The 20,085-nt window shown below is 43.7% G+C and overlaps 2 pseudogenes; one reads left to right on the plus strand and one right to left on the minus strand.

Moving 5' to 3' along the window:
* Positions 1-320: 320 nt before the first annotated feature.
* Positions 321-7,984, minus strand: LOC115316558 (annotated as a pseudogene).
* Positions 7,985-10,680: 2,696 nt separating this feature from the next.
* On the plus strand, positions 10,681-11,279 carry LOC120841658 (annotated as a pseudogene).
* Positions 11,280-20,085: the final 8,806 nt, after the last annotated feature.

The raw sequence follows: 20,085 nt of genomic DNA on the forward strand, positions 1-20,085 counted from the left end.
TTTTCACTTCTGGCTGGAAAACTGTAGGAATTTCCAGCTCGAATTACTTTCATTTCAAGCTGGTTCCAATTAAAGTTCCAGCTGGTTCCAGCTACATTTCCAGCTGATTCTAGCTACACTTCCAGCTGGTTCCAACTACATTCCCAGCTGGTTCCAGCTACATTTACAGCTGGACCTATTTACATTTTCAGTTGGATTCAGCTGTCTACATTTCCAACTGGACCGCTTCGAATTTTCAGCTTGGCGAAGTGGTATGCACATACCTTGGACCTTTCGAGTTCCCAGATCAATACGGTTATGTTAAGCCATCTTTCCTAGTCCTAAGGGCAGTCTTTCCTTCGCGCGTCTTGTATTTTTTCGCTCAGGATTCCGTTCATGTTCTTTAGGGCCTCCATGACGTCATTCTTCTTCTTTCACCCCAGTGCTTCAAGGTGTCTGTAATCTTAAGTGAAAACAAACTTCACTAGTTATGACTGATTCATAGTAAACAGATGTAGCTTAATTACCTGCCACTACTGAGATTTTCTCGGGGGTCAGCTGCTTTCGAGCCAGGTTCCCCAGGTGCCGCTTAGTGGGGCTCACGACCCCGCTGAGTGTCCTTTGCTGAATCCCCTTCTTGCCCCAAATACCTTGTGCGGCATCCTTGATTAAAATGATGGGCTTCTTATTTTTGTACATTTTCCCAGCGCACTCCATCGTAACGTAAGACCCTCTTGTCAGGTGGAACTGCAAAAAGAGAATAACCTTCATGTCTATCTGCGAGCGTAACCTCAATGTCAGACAAAAAAGTAGCCGTCAAGTGTTTGTACACTGTGAGGTTTGAAAGCACTGGTTCACACTGTAGGTGACCAATTTAGCCAGTGCCGTATCTGAGGCTTCACTAAACATACATTGCACAAGGCTTGAAGCAACACTGTAAGTTTATAAAAAAAATACCAAGAACCTATTTTTTAGGACGGTGGTAGGCTGGGCAAGTTGGCGTTAGTTGAACATGATGAACAAAAGCGCACAAAAAGACGACGACAAGGAGAAGAACGGAACACTGCTTGCTTGTCTCCTGTGTTCCGTTCCTGTCCTTGTCCTCGTGTTTTTATGCGCTATTTTTTCATCATATTCAATTGTTTAAGAAGTTTATAAAAACACCCTATACGAAGGTTTCAATGCGGGTATCCACAAAGGAGCACCATACAATTACAAAAATTGCTACAAAAAAGTGTTCTTGAGGGAATCGCTCTATTTATGAAATGTGAAAAGCTCTCCCCATCCATGCAAACAAAAAGGCTCGAGGTACACCTAAGCACTTCTTATGAGTTGCGAATGCGAAAGCATGAATGTCGTTCTTGCGCGCGCCCTCGTGAAGTGGCTGCGTCATGCTGACATCGACTGTGCCGCCGCTGTGGAGTCTGCCCGAGCGAGCGAGCAGATTCCTTTTACAGGCGCGCTGGCGGCGCAGGCACGCAGCGCTATGGGGTGGCACTTGTTGAAATTGATGCGCGGCAGCCCCATCTCGTAAATTTTGGCTTCATTTCGCTGCCGTTTTGTGTAGCTTTTTGTGCGGCTTCAAAGCTGGAGGATTTCAGATTGTGGCTTCACTTGGGAGAGGGGAAATTAACTACCGTTTGGTGCTGCTTCAAAGCTAATGATGTCGTCTCGCTCCATGGGAAAGTTAATGCTTTCGCATTAACACAAATGCTGAAGTTGGATAATGAGGAGACTTACACGTTCATCCATGCAGGCTGTAAAGTCTCCTGGCTGTGCTGGTTGATCATCCGGCACTGGCAAGTCAGCCTGTTCAGCATGTTGAAGTTCGTCTGTCGATTTGAATATTATTTTATTATCTTAAAGAAGGCTTTATCAATTAAGTATCTGCGCTGTTTTGTGGTCGTTAGAAGATTTGATTAGTTACCTTCAATGTCCATGGCTGCCACAGCTGGCACTTACTTGGCTTGGATACATAGAGAAAAAGATGAATACAAAAATTCTTGATCTGCTGCACTAGAGAACAGGAAAGTCGAGAGCAAATGAATTAAACAATCTTTTTGTTGAGCAAGATAGATGATTAGCTAACCGGCGCTCGCGTGCTCTAGTGACACCTCAAGCAACTGCCTTGGGTGTTGCCTGGCTTGTCCTGCTGCATCAGCTTTGCTGGAGCTCGTCTGCGCTTGTGACATCCCGGGCAGCTGCCTGGCTTGCCCTGCTGCATCAGCCTTGCTGGAGCTCGTCTGCGCTTGTGACATCCCGGGCAGCTGCCTGGCTTGCCCTGCTGCATCAGCCTTGCTGGAGCTCGTCTGCGCTTGTGACATCCCGGGCAGCCGCCTGGCTTGCCCTGCCACATCAGAATTACTGAAGCTGGCAACTTGGATGTCGCTGCCACCTAGTATCCACATATAGTGATGTCAACCATTGCACTATGAGATGTTTCTTATGCGATTTGATTAATTTCCCTATCTCAGGATGAAGTAGCAAAGAAAGAAGTATCAGTACGTTGTTAAACTCATAAATGGTTAGTTTAACATTCTGCTCAACATCAGCCGTTGCACCACGAAAAACATTTCTTATATAATACGAACTATTTCCTCCAGCACAGGTTGAACTAGACGAAACAAAAGTTGCATCATTACATTTCTACCTTATGAATGCATATTTATAATTTGAACACTGCTTAAGAATATAACTTTTTTATATATCAGCTACGAAACCAAACAAAGCAGAATACCAGCAGCACTGTAGAAAATGCCACTATTTACGGTGATTAATCCGGCAAGCACATGCTTGCAACTGTAGCGAGCCAGAAAATGCGCTTACGAGACTCACCAACATGGCAACTAACGCGCCCTTAGACGCTTTTATAGAAAGAAATATACTGTGAATCCATCAAGATGGCCTTAACAAATTATCCAATTTATTTTCCTTAAACCACAAATTTATACATTACTCTCTTGGGTGCAAAAGTAACTAGAGAAGTAACTCATCAGGTAGCTACCTTTCATGTTCAGATATGCTTATGTGTATGGCTGATTATCCAATGGGAAAAATGCTGAACATAGATTCCCTATATTTCACACATATGGGCCGTGCACATATGTCACAATGAAGAGGGGTACGTATACTCGTGCAGGACAGGTACTTACGAGAAAATAATCTTGAGTCAACAGTTGCCTCAAAATAGGCAATCCTCTCGCGCAGTAGACGCACTTCTTGCTGCGATAGTTCATTTTTTTTTTTTTTGCCAGTGTTTGGTATCCTTGTTAACCATCTTCGCCTGCATTTTGGCCTGGCTTGCAGGGATCACTTCCTCGTCAGAGTCTGACGTCTCGGTGGAAATCTTCTTGGCCTGCCATTTCATAAAGTGCATATGCGCATATGTTTATACCAGTTGTCGGCAAGGATTTTGTTGGAAAGGCACTTTCCTGTTCAATTTAATGCATTACAAGCATTCATTGCTTAGCATTCACTCAGACTAGTGTAATACTTTTGCCACAAAAAAAAATATACTTACTCCATGCTTGCCCGACACGCTGGAAGTTCCTGCTGCAGTGTTCTCCTTCCTGGAGTGCTTGAGATGTTGCATAAGGATTCGTCAAACGGTTTTTTTTTTTTTTTGCCACTGCTTGGTGCGATTTCTTTTTCTTCAATTCCTTGATATAAAAAGTATCTAGAATATTAATAGACCATGAAAAAAGGATGCGAGATTCACCATTTTAAAGAGTAAATGTCTATATTTGGGAACATGGCACTCATAGAATCAGGAGTGCGGGGCTTGTGCCTTGTTTGTAACCGTACGTCCTGTCCTCCCCACAAAGATCGGTAGTGCATCAAAAGCACATTCATAGCCTGCGTTTCCATGCTAATAACGCACAGCCGAAACTAGCTTGGTCCTGCTGGGAGCGTGCTGGTTTCGGCGGTGCAAACAAAAAAAATGTTCTGTACTTCTTGTTGAACAAAAAGTTGCTTTACATATAACTTCAGGCTAAAATGCAGTTTTCTACATTGCTTCAAAAGTGAAAGACTCACATGTTTGTCCTTCGTCCTCTTCGCTCCCAAATCGTCTTCCTCCTCACTTTTGTCAGAGTCATTCAGGCGAGGAATCTTGACTCTTGTAATGTCTCTGGCGACTCAGCTCGGTTTGAGTCTCTGCGACAAGGGCAAGTATGCGAAAGAAACATTAATATATGACTCTTACTCAGGGTGTAAGATAGACAGGTGGTGAAACGAGACCCAAATGAGCGACCGGATTGTGTCCCCCTCGGTGTTCTCTTTTTCTGTGGCGCCATCTATGTGGAGCACCGCGAACTTTCACTCCGGGTGGGCGAACGCTGGCGACCGGTTAAACTGACGGAGAAGGTTCCTCGTGGATTTTCAATGGAGGACTGTCGTGCTCTCAGTTTATTTTGCGCACTCTCCCATAAAGTTCCATGCAAATTCGATTCCAATTTTTTTCTTCTCGCCGCAGCGCCATCTGTCGCAAATCGGGAGTACCCGCAAGCCACCCGCAAGCAGACGAGTACACAATCGGGTCACGGCGCTGCGGTAGGTTTCTATGGGCCGTTTCCCCACCTGTCTATCTTACACCCTGCCCTTACTACTAATTAACGGTTTTAAGTCAGCCAACAAAGAGCTCACAGAGGGAGTATGTAGAATATAAGAAATGTTTCATCAACTGTGTGACATGTCCAAAGATAATTTTTTGACATTCTCCAGGTGATAATTCTGCCAGAAATCACAATTGTGTGTTACAAAAAAGCTTATAAGCCACAGTGACCAGCAACCTTCTGTCAATTTGCTCTTTTTCAAAAAGCTGGCAATTACAGGTCGTGTTTACAAAGGTTTCGTCATTGTACGAGAATCCCTGCCTATGTATACCAACTCCCAAGTTTTTGTTTAAAAATGTTGACCAATACATGTTTAACCCTATTAATAACCAGATTCGAGACAGAATCCAACTAGATGCAAATGCTGACTTTTGAATCGCATCTTGGCATTAAAAACAATTTTTTTATTCTTGCGCACTTGCTTCAGTTGAACTATTAATATCTGCACAAATTCCGCGAAAATCTCTAGAAGTTAAGCGCTATATATGTGTAGTGAAAAACTGAAACACTCCAGAGTTCCAACGCCAATTTCTTATTCTTTGATTTTTTTTTTTATACTTCCATCTAGACGGGATGAAATGTTAAATATGACAACCACAAGCCCATGAAACAGACACACGAATTAAACATTACTATTACCGTTATTTCTAGACCAGTGCTTCTACAGGGAATTCACCATGTTTCGTCGGCCCTTTGAATGAACCGCACTAAACAGTTTCTCAATAGATGCTAACAGGATCTAGCACACAGGTGTAATACGGTGGTGGATGCTTTGAGCAAAATTGCGGAAGGATTAGTTTACCTGAGAAAATCACAAAAAAAAAATCTATTTTCCCTATACTTAAATATTACGTAAACTTGAATAATATTTTTTGTTCCTATGGGGCCTATTTTTGCCAAATGAAGTAAAGACTAGGGTAAAATAATTTAATTTCCTTTTCGTTCTACCGACTTTTCAGTCGTAATAAACGCCAGAATAGCTGCAGAACGATTTTTCGATGATTTCGAGAAGCTGAGTAAGAATTATCCTACAGATAAAAACAGTTTTCATTTTCTTTCGTTTTTTGACTCTGGGGGTTTCCCGTCCTCATACGCTCAAATTATGAATCGAGCACCTCGGGGCGCCTCTATGGTAAGTTGGAGCACTACACGTTAACAACCAGCCGACTTATGCTGTCATTTCAAAAGCTCAACGAAACATCGCGAATCCCCTGTTTACGCAAGATATTGTCACAAATTCACTTCACTTCACTTCACTTCACTTTATTTCCTTAAAGACCCCTTCGGGAGGGGTATTACATAAGGGGTGGGAGAATATAAAAAAAACAATAACTTGAACAATAGGTTGTTACGTTGGATTGATGGTTGACACAGCTTCAGCAAACCTTAATGGGCAGGTGATCGTAGCAACTTCGCCGGGAAGGCCGTTCCAGTCTGTTGCAGTACGGGGGAAGAAGGAATTGAAAAAAGTGGCAGTTCGAGTGCGGTGACGGGTGACCTGCAATGGGTGACCTGTTCGGAGAGAGATGCGGGTGTGGGGTACAATGTAGGGCGCGTGATGGAGCGGAGAATAGAAAAACTTGTGAAATAGACATAAGCTAGCAGTTTGGCGTCGAGAGGAGAGGTCTAAAAGGCCCGATTCAGCTTTTAAGGATGAGATACTAACTTTGTACGAGTAAGATGAGTGGATGAATCTGGTGGCGCGGTTCTGAACCTGTTCGAGTGCATAACTGAGATAGGCTTGGTGCGGGCTCCAGATGGGGGATGCGTATTCCAGCTTTGACCTTACGAGTGATTTGTATGCTAGCAGTTTTATGCTTTGAGGAGCGGTACGTAGATGGCGTTTTAGAAATCCTAAACTTTTATTTGCTGATGAGATAATGTTAGTGACATGTGCGCGCCATGATAGGCCGCTACCTAAGGTGACACCAAGATATTTATAGGACTGTACTAGTTCGACGGGAGTGTTAGCAATTGAATAGGGGAAAAGGAAAGGGTTGGTTCGGCGATGAAAGGACATGAGTTTGCATTTATTAGGATTAAGTGACATGAGCCAGTGGTCGCACCATTCCTGGATGCGGTTGAGGTTTTCCTGTAGATTGATTTGGTCAGAAATGTTAGTAACTGGTTGGTAAATAACGCAGTCATCGGCAAACATACGGATTTGGCAAGTAACGTGTAAGGGTAAATTGTTAATATATATGAGGAATAGCAGTGGGCCCAAGACGGAGCCCTGGGGAACACCTGATGATACTGGTAGGCAGTTGGAGGACTGGTTATTAACGAGGACGGACTGAGAGCGATTAGTCAAAAATTCCTGTATCCATTTCAAGACGTCAGGGTCTAATCCTAGCCGAGAAAGTTTTAGTAGCAAGCGTCTATGAGGTACTTTGTCGAAGGCTTTTGCAAAGTCCAGGAAGATAGCGTCAGTTTGGCAGTTAGAGTCGAGATAGGTATGCAAGTCGTGGAGAAAGAGAGCTAGTTGAGTTTCGCAGGAGAAGTTCCTGCGAAACCCGTGCTGAGAAGAGTGAAAGAATTGGTTAGAGTCCGGGAAGTTCATAACGTGGGTATAAATGACAAATGATGAGGCGGCGAAAAACTGGGGAAACTAAACCTTTAATGGAAAAACCTGTGCCCAAAACAAAATATAAGTAGGTTAGAGTCGCAGGCGTCGATGTCGGCAAAATAGCAGGATCGAGCGCCGGGGCAAGACACTACTGCTCTCCATCCGGAGTTACTTACGTACTGTACACGGTACCCGTGTGGGTTTCAGGAACATTCGGCGTAGAGCGTTCAGCACGTAAAACATTCGTACTTCGATCATACGAGGTTCTCAAAATTGCAAGAATGCTTAATTGAAAAAAAAAAAAAAAGACCCGCTGCTCCCAGGAATTGAATCGTGCGGCTTTTCGTGCGGAGCACGAACGCCAAGCACGGTAGTCATTTGGCCACGCACGAGCTTGCTCGACGGCTCGTTGACGCGCCGAGCCGTCAACGTTTCGAAGGCACGTTCGCGCACGCACGTTTAGGCACATTAACCCTTGCGCGCAAAGATGATGTAAAATAACTTTAGAATGTAGCACATGTACGTCATACAACAGATGCCAAGACCGCGATTCCGTCGGCGACGGGCTCTGAAAAGTGACACCGCTCTATATATAATACTGAGACACTAAAGCAGAATAAAACTATACATACGTGCCAGCAGGAGAATTTGCATTGGATAGCTTCCTGTGTTGCTTGGTTCTGCCTCGTCCAGCAAGAAACACGTGTAGATTTTTCTGATGTTGATCGTCCCTTTCGTTTCTAGGCTTAAAATTCTGAATGTCAGGACAGGGGACAATGTGAAAGCGGCTGTCGATGTTATTCACGAACCGGGCAAGTGCGTACATTCTGGTCTTGGAACTGCTCTCACAAGATTAAAAACTACTGTAGAAATCAACTTTTGTTTTAATTGCACAATGCATCAGTCGCAGAAGCGGCGTTTGCTTACGTGCGAATTAACAATGGTACGAGCTGTGCCGATTGGATTTGGATTGAACTGAATGTTGTCTCGTTTCGGTTTTACTTTTGTAAAAGCAAAAGCACGATTTTAGAATGTCTTTCGGTGTTATAATATTTCGCGATTCAGAACGCTATGCTATAAAAACAAATTTTTAAATCGGTGTACTATATTGTTTTTGTTTTTCTAGGCCTTTGTTAATACATTTTTATTATTTTTAAAGCAAAGTGTGTTAAGTCGATTGAGACAAGTGGCCTTACAACATTGCAAAACAAGATGGCCGCATGAGAAGACGAAGGCGCGTTTGACGCAACAGTAATGTCTGTGGGAGTGTAGTATGAGAACGTTTGCGTTTGTCAACTCCGCTAATACGGGGCAGTTTTATGAAATGACGTTTGCCAACGCCGCTGATGCAGGGCAGTTTTCCGAAACGAGTGCTCCTAAACAGGCAGTGAAACGCAAAATTTATTTGGAGCCTAATGGCGGCCAAATTCCAAGAGCCACCCTGTCTCTATTGCTAAGAGATTCTCACAACACGACTGAAGTTTCCAAGGAAAATCGAGCATCACTGGATGAATGTGCTTTTCTAGCGCGTGGCATACCATCGACGGCACCTTCGACACCTGAGCCACAGAAGAACTTAAGCGATTCGGCTACTCTGGACGAAGTCTCTGCGAATCATCCTGTGGACACACAAGATGATCCAAATGAAGAGCATGTTTTTGAGGATCTAGGAGAATGGTTTCGAAAAAAACCAAGAACAGTTCAGTCTTTCTTTCATTCCTTCTGGCTCCCTAACCCTGGGGAATGCCTTCATGATGGTCATGGACTACGCGTTGACAATAGGCCTATTTTACTCGGATACAGAGCAGTTGCTTAAGCTAGTCAACAAACTTGTGCAGGCTGAGGCTTTTCCCGAAAGCAAGTATTTGTTTCAGAAGTTTTGTGGAATAAGTATGTCAGAAATTACATTTCACTTCTACTGCCCTCACTGCATGACGATCGTTGCGAAATGCTCTGGAGAACTTTCCAAGAGGAAGAATGTAAACGTCAAGTGCTACATCTGCGAGCAGCATTACAGAGGACCACAACTCGTCAGGGATGGCTGTTTTTTCGTAGGCATGCCAGTAGAGAAGCAGCTAGCATCACTTCTTGCCAGCAAGAAAGTCAGTTCAGCTTTACGTACAAACCTGAACAAAATCGCATCAGAACCTTCGAACGTGTCCATGAATGACATAACTCATGGTGCACTGTATCTCAAAAAAGACAAGATGTGAGTGTGGCAGACATAGACTTCACAGTGACGGTCAACTCGGATGGCAGTCCCATGTTTAAATCCTCCAAATATTTCGTTTGGCCGAAAGCTCGCGCTGCAGAACCCAGGGATCCTGGGTTCATTCCCCACCCCTGCCCGTTTCGATCTGGATGAGCATTGTACCGGCGTGTGGTCGTGTGCCACTACTGCGTCGTGCACGTTAAAGACCCCAGGCTAGCGATTGTGCTGCACTTGCTAAATTTCTCATCTACTTCGAGTGCCTTGTCACAAATTTGAAATGGCTGACCAACTACACGCTGTCTAAATATCCACACAACCCCCCCCCCCCCCCCAATTAAGGTAAGAGACGTCACGACTGGTATCAGTGTAGGGGAATATACCTGGCAAGCTTGCAGTTGCACGCCCTGCCCACACGAGCGACACATCTTAGTATGACGTCACGACTGGTCGGAAGTTTTTCGTGTTGTCTCATGTTTAGTTACGTCTTCCAAGAAAACGAACGGAACATTCAGATTCACTGGATAAAAATACGCCAAAAATTCACTTCTTGTTTTTTTTTTTTTTTTTGTTTAAGAAGTGTTTTAGTTTTCTTTTAACATGACAATAAGTGACATCACAATTTATAAAAGTTTCTTGTTTGTTATAGGGACTGTAAAGCAGCCAGTGGATGAAAGGCATCACAGGAAAGAACACACGAGGGCATGATCAAGGACACGGCGGCAGCCTCTGAGCAAGGAACTCGCATACAGGGAGCAAGGGGGTTGTCTCCCTTAGTCAACGTCAAAGGATTTGACATTGTATGGTCGTTTATTCCCAACTTTATGCATTGTGTACTGCTTGGGGTTGCAAAGCAGCTGACCGAGCTATGGCTTGCAACTCCTGGAGAGTCATACTACATTGGCGAGCCAGGAACCATAGCTCTTGTTGACGGCCGCCGACTCTGCAGCATTAGACCGCCACGAATCTTCACGAGACTTCCAAGATTATGAACACTTAGAAAATATTGGAAAGCTGCAGAGTGGCAACACTGGCTATTGTATTTCAGTGTGCCTTACTTACAAGGAATCCTGTATGAGCATTTCTTGGAGCATTTGTGCTTACTCGTGACAGGCGTCTTCAACTTGCTAAAAGACAAAGTGACGCAGGAAGACGTGGATGGGAGTATGCTTAGTAGAATTTGTTGTAAAGATGCAGTTTCTTTACACACAACAGCAGATGACTTACAACATACATCAGATCCTTCACTTGCTGAAGTGTGTTGTATTGTTTGGTCCGCTCTGGGCTCATTCCTGTACCCTTTCGAGACCAACATGGGTAGGCTTCTCAAGCTGGCAACTTCTGCAAATGGTGTCCCCATTCAGATCATGTCACGGTTGATGCTGAAGGACAGCCTTACTACATATAAGACTGTGGCAGGTGACATCAGTTTCAGCTATATTTCTAGAAAAATAGCACGCCATCACTGAGGAATTCGCCACTGCCATTGGGAAAGCCAAAATATGTGGGTTAATCTCCGAAGAAGTTTGTTCTTGATTCAGTTGCACACACTGGACCTGCCACAGTTGCAGAGTAGGACAGAATTTCAATTCATAATGTTTCCTTCCACAGTGGCAGCTATGAGAGGCAGACAAAAACGGACTGCAGAGCTATCAGACTAGCAGATGGCACATACGCTAAGATAGAGCACATCATTGAGGTTGTTGTTGGAGAACTGACATCTGAGCTGTTCATTTCTTCGCATGTCTATCATGTGAGCAGCCTCCAAGGTACCCTGCGCATCAAGGCTGCAACCAAGCGACCCTGGTATAAACTGTACAAAGTTAACATGACTATGATGCCATGCATATTCATGGAGCTTGAACAAAGAGCGTTTTTCTGCGATCTCGTTTACAGGTATGAGTGGTCTTAAACCTTACGTGAGGCCGTCATAACAACTATTTTGCTTGCGGTAGCATGGATGTAGATTGTCGTCTCAAACAGTAGGTGCTGTCTGTCAGTGCTTTATGCAGCAAATGGTTGTGCAACCACCTGTTGCACAAACCCATGCTACCTTTTGTCAACTCATTGCAATCTATGAAAATAAGCTTACAATTTTATTTTATTTTTTTTGAGCGAAACTTGTTTCGGCTGCTTCGGTTTACATTTCTGTTATTTCTCTGAATTCAATAAATAATTTTACCTGCATATATGTTTATCTCATGTGTCTGTTTTCTGCCTGAATTGTTTTGATTTGCAGAGGATGACTTCATGGGTCATTCATTTGTTATTAACCCTCATGACACGTGAAAGCTACTTGCACAGGTAGGCGAACTGCAAAACATTTTTACTGTGCATGGCCACTTGCTGCGAGATAGTACATTCCAAACAAAATTAAATGGAGGAGAGCACACATTTCTGGTACTAATTTTCTTCGTAGCCCTCTGCTCCCTGCTTCCCTCTAATAAGTTGTTTAGGTTTTTCCTCTGCATTATTCTTTTTCATATTATCACCTGCTTCCTACACGCATTTGTTTTATGTCTGAGAGCGCATTATGGTTGCATTTGCCTGGCAGAATGATGCCTCTGGCAATATCTGTTTAAACATCCAGACCACTAGTGCACTGAGTATTAGTTTTCAGGATATCAAAAGCTTTTATCTTTAAAGTGGGATAATGCTTCTATCCAGTGGACATGAAACACCTAGTCCAGCTGGGCTTGCCACCCCCTATCGGAGATCCCACTGGATCCAGAGATGGACTGCACCCAGTCCAGCTGGGATCAATGCAGCCCAGCTGGATCCAGTGCTATTCCAGCTGGAACTGGTCCCAGTCCAGAAGGATCCAGTGCTGTTCCAGCTGGAGCTGGTCCCAGTCTAGGTGGATTCAGTGCCATTCCAGCTGGAAGTGGTACCAGTCTAGATGGATCCAGTGCCATCCCAGCTGCAACTGGTCACGGTCTAGATGGATCCAGTATCATTCCAGTTGGAACTATTAATTTCCAGCTGGGTTCAACTGGTTCCAGTTTTATTTCCAGTTGGAATCAGTTCCAAATTTTCACCTGGGAAAAACTTCGACGAGCCCGACCAAGACCATCTGCACACGAACGGCTGGCTTGATAAATGAAATACGCCCACGCGACATTTGTGGACCCTTCTCGTATGAATAGTTTGAACCCTGACCTCTATTTTGGGGTAAGAAGGCGTCTTTCCCCTCGTCGTACCTAGCTTTTTTTCAGATGCAGCCGTGACGAACGCCTTCGTCGACAAGGGACACTCTCCTTGATTCAATCTTTTTTGTGTGTGTGTTACAGAGCTAAAATTAACGCCACATGGATTGCCTTTACAACATGGGTACGTACACGTTTTTTTATATGTTTATTTTATTCCGATATGAAGCTACGCCAACACATGTCAAGTTAAAGCAGTTTTTGGGAGCGAGTCAATGCCGGTCCAATCTTTCTCTGCCGAGCGTCACGTCAGCCTCAAGTTCCGATTGTCTAGAGGCCCAGCGGTTCATAAAATCGGTTGGAAAAGATCGTTCCCGAAGCGGTTACCAAGAGTGCGGTGCCAGTGCGGTTCCGCTCCCAGTGCGAACAGGTATTTACCTGCATATTGCTGACACTATTTTACTTCAAACGTATCTTCCTGTACGTTGACTTTCTCACGTATCCCCGAAGCCACCAAAAACGTCGCAGCGATTTGTTTACATGCGCGCCACTTTTCAGAGCCGTATGGTTCGTCCCCTTTGAGCAACGATTGTAGTTTTTTGTTTACTTCTTAGCGGTCGAGTTCGTTATCAGTTTCAGTCGAACAAAGCGGCTATCCCGTCATCATGAAAGGCGGGAATCTGGGCCCATTTAGATAGACATTTCGTTGCGTGAATTTTACAACGCACGTATACACAATCCCCTACCACCCTAAACAAGCCTTGCCGGAAAGAAAACCCGATACTAAAACGAACGGTGGCCAACTCTGCTGTTACTTTCTTTACCAAAGCGCGGTACTACGTTCAGGCCTAAGTAATATTTATGAGCGACCGTACTTCCCGTTGTGGCTCTGCTCTTACGAACATGCCGTCTTGACGACATTTTATCGAAGCTTCACAGATATCCACGAGGTGTTTTTGGTTATCGTTTTATTCAGTTTAAAATACGTTTTTTCACATTATCCTTTCGGAATATTGGTGTTGATGGAGTCCTTTTTAACCCTCTTTGTGTTCAACCAAACATAATTACCCTGCTGAAGTTCTGCGACGCACAAAATGCGGACGTGACGCTGCACTTCCTCTCGCTGTAGTAAAAAATTACTATATCAAGCAGCTTGGTGACGCTTCTGTCAGCGGATTCGTCCAAGGTAAGGCTGAAAGGACCGCTGCCAAGGTCCCCAAGTGTACACCACTCCAACTGGAACCAGCTGGGAATGGATTATGGAACTGGAAACTACTTCCAACTGGAAAAAAGATCCAGCTGGAGGCAGTTTTATTTCCAGCTGGAAATAAAACGGTTTTTAACTGGAAATGTAACTGTTTTCAACTGGAAATGGAACTGTTCCCAACTGGAAATGGAGTTGTTCCAGTTGGAATTAGTGCAGGTTCCAGCTGGAAAGGGAGCTAGTTCTAGCTGGAAACTAGGACATCTCCAGCAGGAATATCCGCAAGTATTTATCGATTCCATTTTAGTATGAGCTAGAACCAATAAAGTGATTCCCAGTTTAATGTGAATGAACTACTTCAAAACCACATTGGCGCTGCACCTACTCTTAATTATCACAATTCAGTGTTGCATAACCAAACTCACAATATACACTCAAGACATTCTGCATTCCCTTTCATGTTTATTCCACATCCCTTCAGTGTACATTGCACTAGAAGGATGGATCTTCTCTCCCAGGATTTTAGGGACGTCCTCGTAGAGGTGTGAAACCGCTCAAGATTTGGTTTCTCCCTACCACTCAAGCGTGGCTGTGGGCGCACTTCTGGCTGTGAAGGTCCCCCTAGCTGTCGCGGTGCCACTGCCTGTATATGTCTCACTGGCTGCAAAGATGCCACTGGCTGTAGGTGTGCAACCTCTAAAATAAGAAAAAAAAAGAAACATACTTTTCTATCCAGTTATAACAGAAAATAAACAGGCACGGCCTAAAAATGCACTATCAATGCACACGCAAAGCCCTCAGATGTATAACTCAGTAGAACATACCGGGTGTCTGTAAGAAATCTAAACCCCGTTTTTCGCACCGCAATATTAAACTAGACATCGTGCAGACGCAGCATCAACTGCTGCATATGCGTCTCCAGCAAAAAGTCTTTGTACAGCGTCCCTTCCTAGACGAACAGAGTTTTTTTCATTTCTAACGTTTTATTCCGGTAATGGCAAGTTTTGAAAGTTTGGCAACTTGCTCAAACAGATGGGGCTACATTCTGACGGAGTTTGAGCTCTCCGTGATACATAGTTTATTTTTACGGTGCGAAAAACAGGATTCAGATTTCTCGCGGACACCCGATATATAATTGACATTGTTGAGATCCACGGGCCCTCCGAACCTGGCGGGAGCATTCCCCCTGTGGGTGCTTCGTGCGGTTACTTTACAAAATAATGTACCGATATAGTGCATGCTTAATTATTAATCAGTATTAGGTATACCTTGCTCACGGTCTGTAATCTTTTCGAAGACGGGCTGCACTGTAAAATAGAAAGGTATTTGCATTTGTTTGTACTAAACAATTCCCTCTTATTATGCAATGAAGAGTGGCTTAATTGCATCTCACTATAAGCATTGCCCACTACTGAGTATCAAGAGCCACTTGTAAGCTTACATGCAAAAATCTTGCCATCCAACGTTTTTTGAAGGTAAACAATCTGCTCGCGCAATGTTGCGTTTTCTTTCTCCCACTGAATGAACCGCATTTCCCAAAAGTCGGCATCCTTCTTGGCCAGCTTCACTTGCATGCGGGCCTCAGCACCTGGCACAACCTCGTCGTCATTGTTTGAATCAGACGTGTGAACAATGAGTCTTGGCTTCTTTTGCTGTAATCAAGATTAAAAAATGGCCATCAAAGAGAACAAAATAATTTTATACTATATGTTTGCTGATTTGGCTCTATAGCTCTTTGTAGCAGAACTGCTTACTTCAGGTACTTTTGAAGTTGGCTTCATAATCTTCTTGGCATGTGTCAGGTGCTGGCTTAGAATTGAATCAAACTGGCGCTTCCTTGCCAATGCCTCGGTGTTTTTATGTTATTTCGGTCCTTCTAGAATTAGCATGCACATTGTTCAACATGTATCATTCAAATTTTAGGCTTGAAAGCAATCTAGAATGGTCTAAGGGCAGAAACAACTCTTGGACTAAAATTTCATCACAAAACATGTGTTCAATTTGTTATAAATTAAAAAGTAAAAAAGTAAAAAGAAAAGTACCTGCTCCTCATTTTGTGCTAAGCATGCTGCGACATCCTCGCTATCGAGATCTGAGCCAGTCAGACGTGGGACTGACACCCTTTTTTGACTCTCTATTTCTTTCAATTGTTCTTCGGTCTCTGTGTGGAGAAATTTGGCTATCAACAATACGATATGTACAGAGCGCGACACTGTTAACGCAAACAAGCAATCGCCGGGATTTTTTTTTTTTGCTTTTTTTTTAAGAACAAAAGAGATTTCTTCGAAACCACTGGCGTACTAACAAGTGCTGAACTAAAGCTTTAATCTAAGTCATGAGGGAGTTCCCAAACAATATTTTACTAAAATAAATAGCAGAAGGGTACATCGCACTTTCTGGAGAACAACGAAGGAAATCGATCGGTTTAAGCATCGCATCGGCGTGCGTTCGCGTATCGCTACTGCGTGGACACGTTAAAGACTACAGGTTAGCAGTACTGCCTTGACTTAATTACCTACCTGCAGCGTGAACAAGTGACGTCTATTTCCTAAAGGCGGACCGACCTCACAACGTCTAGCACTCGCATGTGCTTTTTTTTTTTTTTTTTTTTCAATGTACACATTATGCAACTATTGTCCTAAAATTCTTTGAATGGAAAGCGCCGAATAAACAAGGACCAAGAAGGGGACAGAGACGAAGCGCACTCACAACTGAAGGTTTATTGAAAACAACATTGACTATTAATACCGTCTATCAGGGTGTTGGCTCAAAAAGAAAAACTCTTTATCAGTTAAGTGCAGTGACGGCGCACTAGTACACAGACTCACCCCTTGCTTTCTTATGCGGAATGCCTCGTGTATTTCTCGCGCTGTTTTGTTTTCGTATCTGCCCAGAACTGTTGTTTTTTCCAATTCCGGGCTACATGGGCACCTATCACAATGCACCGCAAGATTGCCCGACGGGGACTGTTTGACTGACCAGGCATGTTCTCTGGCCCTTTCATTTATGCAACGCCCCGTTTGGCCGACATACGATTTCCCGCAACTCAATGGTATGTTATACACCACTGACGTTGCACACTCCACGTATTGATTAGCGTGTTTCTTTTGACACACCTTACCCTCTCCCTTTTTGTTGTTTATTTTTGAACACAAGTGAGACAGCTTATGCGGCGCTGAAAACACCACAGGCACTTCAAAATGAGCCGCCACTTTTTTTAGATTGTGCGAAAGGTTATGAATATAAGGAATCACCGCCGGTCTTGTTAGTTGTCTGGAAGGAATATGATCGTCATCTTTTCTTTTCATCTTTTCATCTTATGCGGGAAATCGTATGTCGGCCAAACGGGGCGTTGCATAAATGAAAGGGCCAGAGAACATGCCTGGTCAGTCAAACAGTCCCCGTCGGGCAATCTTGCGGTGCATTGTGATAGGTGCCCATGTAGCCCGGAATTGGAAAAAACAACAGTTCTGGGCAGATACGAAAACAAAACAGCGCGAGAAATACACGAGGCATTCCGCATAACAGAGCAAGGGGTGAGTCTGTGTATTAGTGCGCCGTCACTGCACTTAACTGATAAAGAGTTTTTCTTTTTGCGCCAACACCCTGATAGACGGTATTAATAGTCAATGTTGTTTTCAATAAACCTTCAGTTGTGAGTGCGCTTCGTCTCTGTCCCCTTCTTGGTCCTTGTTTATTCGGCGCTTTCCATTCAATGATGTACCAACTAGCCCATTTATCTATTTTACTAAAATTCTTACCTGCTAGTAGCAGTATTTGTTTGGTGTAATGACCAGTGTTTAGGTCATCCACTGAATTATTCCAGAAGCACTTATAATGCGTTGTTTTTTTGTTTTTTTTTTTTTTTTTTTTTTTTTTTTATCGAAGTCCGTAAAGTTTCGCGGATGGAATCGTAGATGTCAGACACAGGAACCACATGCTTCCGATGGTTGTCGTCGTCCGCCACAAAACGAACAAGGGCATACATATCACACTGACGATGCGTCTTGGAAAATGAAACAGCTTCAGAATAATATATAGAACTGATGAAAAGTTAATATAGTTAAGGGAAGCGATATAGGAATGAAGCAAAGAAAACGTGCCGCACGGATGTTACGATACAAGATCGCCGAGACATGCCATCCAGGCAGTTCAATAATGAGTTGGATTGATTTCTAATTTTGGCTAGCTTGCGACACCTGGCGGGAAGGTTAAGAAACAAAAAGAGCTGTTTGACCACCATGTATGCAAGCATAAAACACGGGAAGTTAGGCACCTGATATGTTGAATGGTTATTACAAAACTATTTGTAGGTTTTCAGTTTGTTCCGAGCTATAATCACCATAAGTATGAAAGCAAATTTTGGCACCACCGGCACGACATAAACATGTGCATAGTGGCTAGTTGGATTCATAAGCCCCACTACAATCCAATCCGAGAGCTTGCGTGGTGTGGTCGTGGCGAGTGTGGTCCGCGTGCAGAGATTGTTTTTGTGTGAACCAGGCTGGCTGCAGCCTTCTAGAGATGCCTCCACGTCGTAAGCGTCGACGCAAGCAGTACATGGAGCCCGGCTCTACGAGCCGTGTCCCGAGTGGGACTGCATCGTATTCGCGTGGTGACGAAGACATAATGCGTAGGCCCGGAGCAGAGCCTCTGCCAACTTCGCCGCCTGTGTCAACTTCGCCATCTGTATCGGCTCTGGAACGAAACTCTGCTGAGGTCGAGGAGGGAAACGCAACTGTGCACGAAGCCAGTGCAGCCAAAGATGAACTCGAGAACACGGCCTTACAAGACGCCTGCGAAATAGGGGCTTGCAATGGGCAGCAGCAAAGTTGCGAAGAAGCCGACGCTGAAGATTTTTTTTTCTCTTAGGCAAAATTTGGTACACTGCTTCTAGACTCTGGCACACTCAGCGTAGGTGATGCATACATAATGATACTTGAGCATGTGCTTCGAACAGGAATGAACTGGTCACAGGTCATTGATTTGCAGCAGCTGATAAAACAAGCTCGTACAACAGAAGGTGCTTCCTGAGAGGCAGTATCTCTTCACAACATTTTTTAAAGTGAGCTTTTCAGCAATGATCTTCCATTTCTACTGCCAGAGCTGCATGAATCACATCGGACAAACGTCTGGAGACATTAAAGAAAGAAAAAATGTGGACGCCCAGTGCTTACTCTGCATGAAAAAATATGCTGGTCAAGAGCTGATGCGAGAAGGTAGCTTCATTGTTTCCTTGCCATTCAAAGATCAGTTGAAGTGCTTGCTTTCAATTACCTTAATAAGTTTAGCACTCCAAAACAACTTGAGAACCATAGCTGCACGAAGGGATGGTGAGCACAGCACACTGACTGACATTACGGATGGTGAGCTGTACCGAAAAAAAAAACGACAGCAGCTCCAGTAGTTGTCTATGGACCTCGCTGTGAGTGGGAACTCGGATGGAAGTCCAATGTTTAAGTCTTCGAAATACTCTATCTGGCCAGTGCAACTAACTATCAACGAACTTCCACCCTCTTGCGCTGGAGTAATGTGGTGATGCTGGACAATCTCAACGAAAGTGGACTCGCCTGGAAAGCAGATGAAGAACGTATGCACTCCCAGGTAAATAATTGTGATACATTTCAAAATAAACTATAATGATGTGAGCCATAATAAAGACACGAGGTATATCTGAAAGGGCATTCCATATTATATTTCAAAACAAGTCTTCTTGAGTTATAAAACTAGATTTTACTTTCCCCTGGCAGCCATTATTCGGATTTGATATATAAAAAAGCTTTATAAACTCGCTTCTAATATGCATATATACTTAAACACCCGAAATCCTCATAAAGCTTCCAACTTTTATAAATATGGCATAGTACTGTCAAAGTTCTAAGAAAGGTATCTGTTTCAATTTTTTTTTGTTATTGCTTAAAAAATGTAAAGCAATTTTTGAATCATTGCTATCTGGCCATGGTCAGTGTCAGTTTAAAAAAGACAAAAGTTCCGAGTTCAGCACAAACTTTCTAATCTTGATGACGCTGGCATGCACACACAACCTAAGCACAGTGGAAAGCAATGGTTGCTTGCTAGACTTAGCTTCTACTTCATTCTTATCCTGTCAGTTTCCTATGTGACGGAGTTCCGGAGCTTCGGATGAATTAGGCAATTAAATATTTAACATTTCATCCCAAACAGGTTTTTGTCTTTGTTGCTGTGCTGATGCACCAGCCAGGGCTTCAATGCAGACTGTACGACAGTACAATGGATATTTTGGTTGCAGCTAGTGCTACCACCCAGGAGAGTTGGTCGAAGGTGAGGAAATTAGTTATAAATTACTTTATGACAGTGGGGCAATTGACTGCAATGTTGTAAACCTGTGA

This window comes from Ixodes scapularis, unplaced genomic scaffold (assembly GCF_016920785.2).
Source record: "Ixodes scapularis isolate PalLabHiFi unplaced genomic scaffold, ASM1692078v2 PGA_scaffold10__122_contigs__length_95168666, whole genome shotgun sequence".
NCBI lineage: Eukaryota > Metazoa > Arthropoda > Arachnida > Ixodida > Ixodidae > Ixodes > Ixodes scapularis.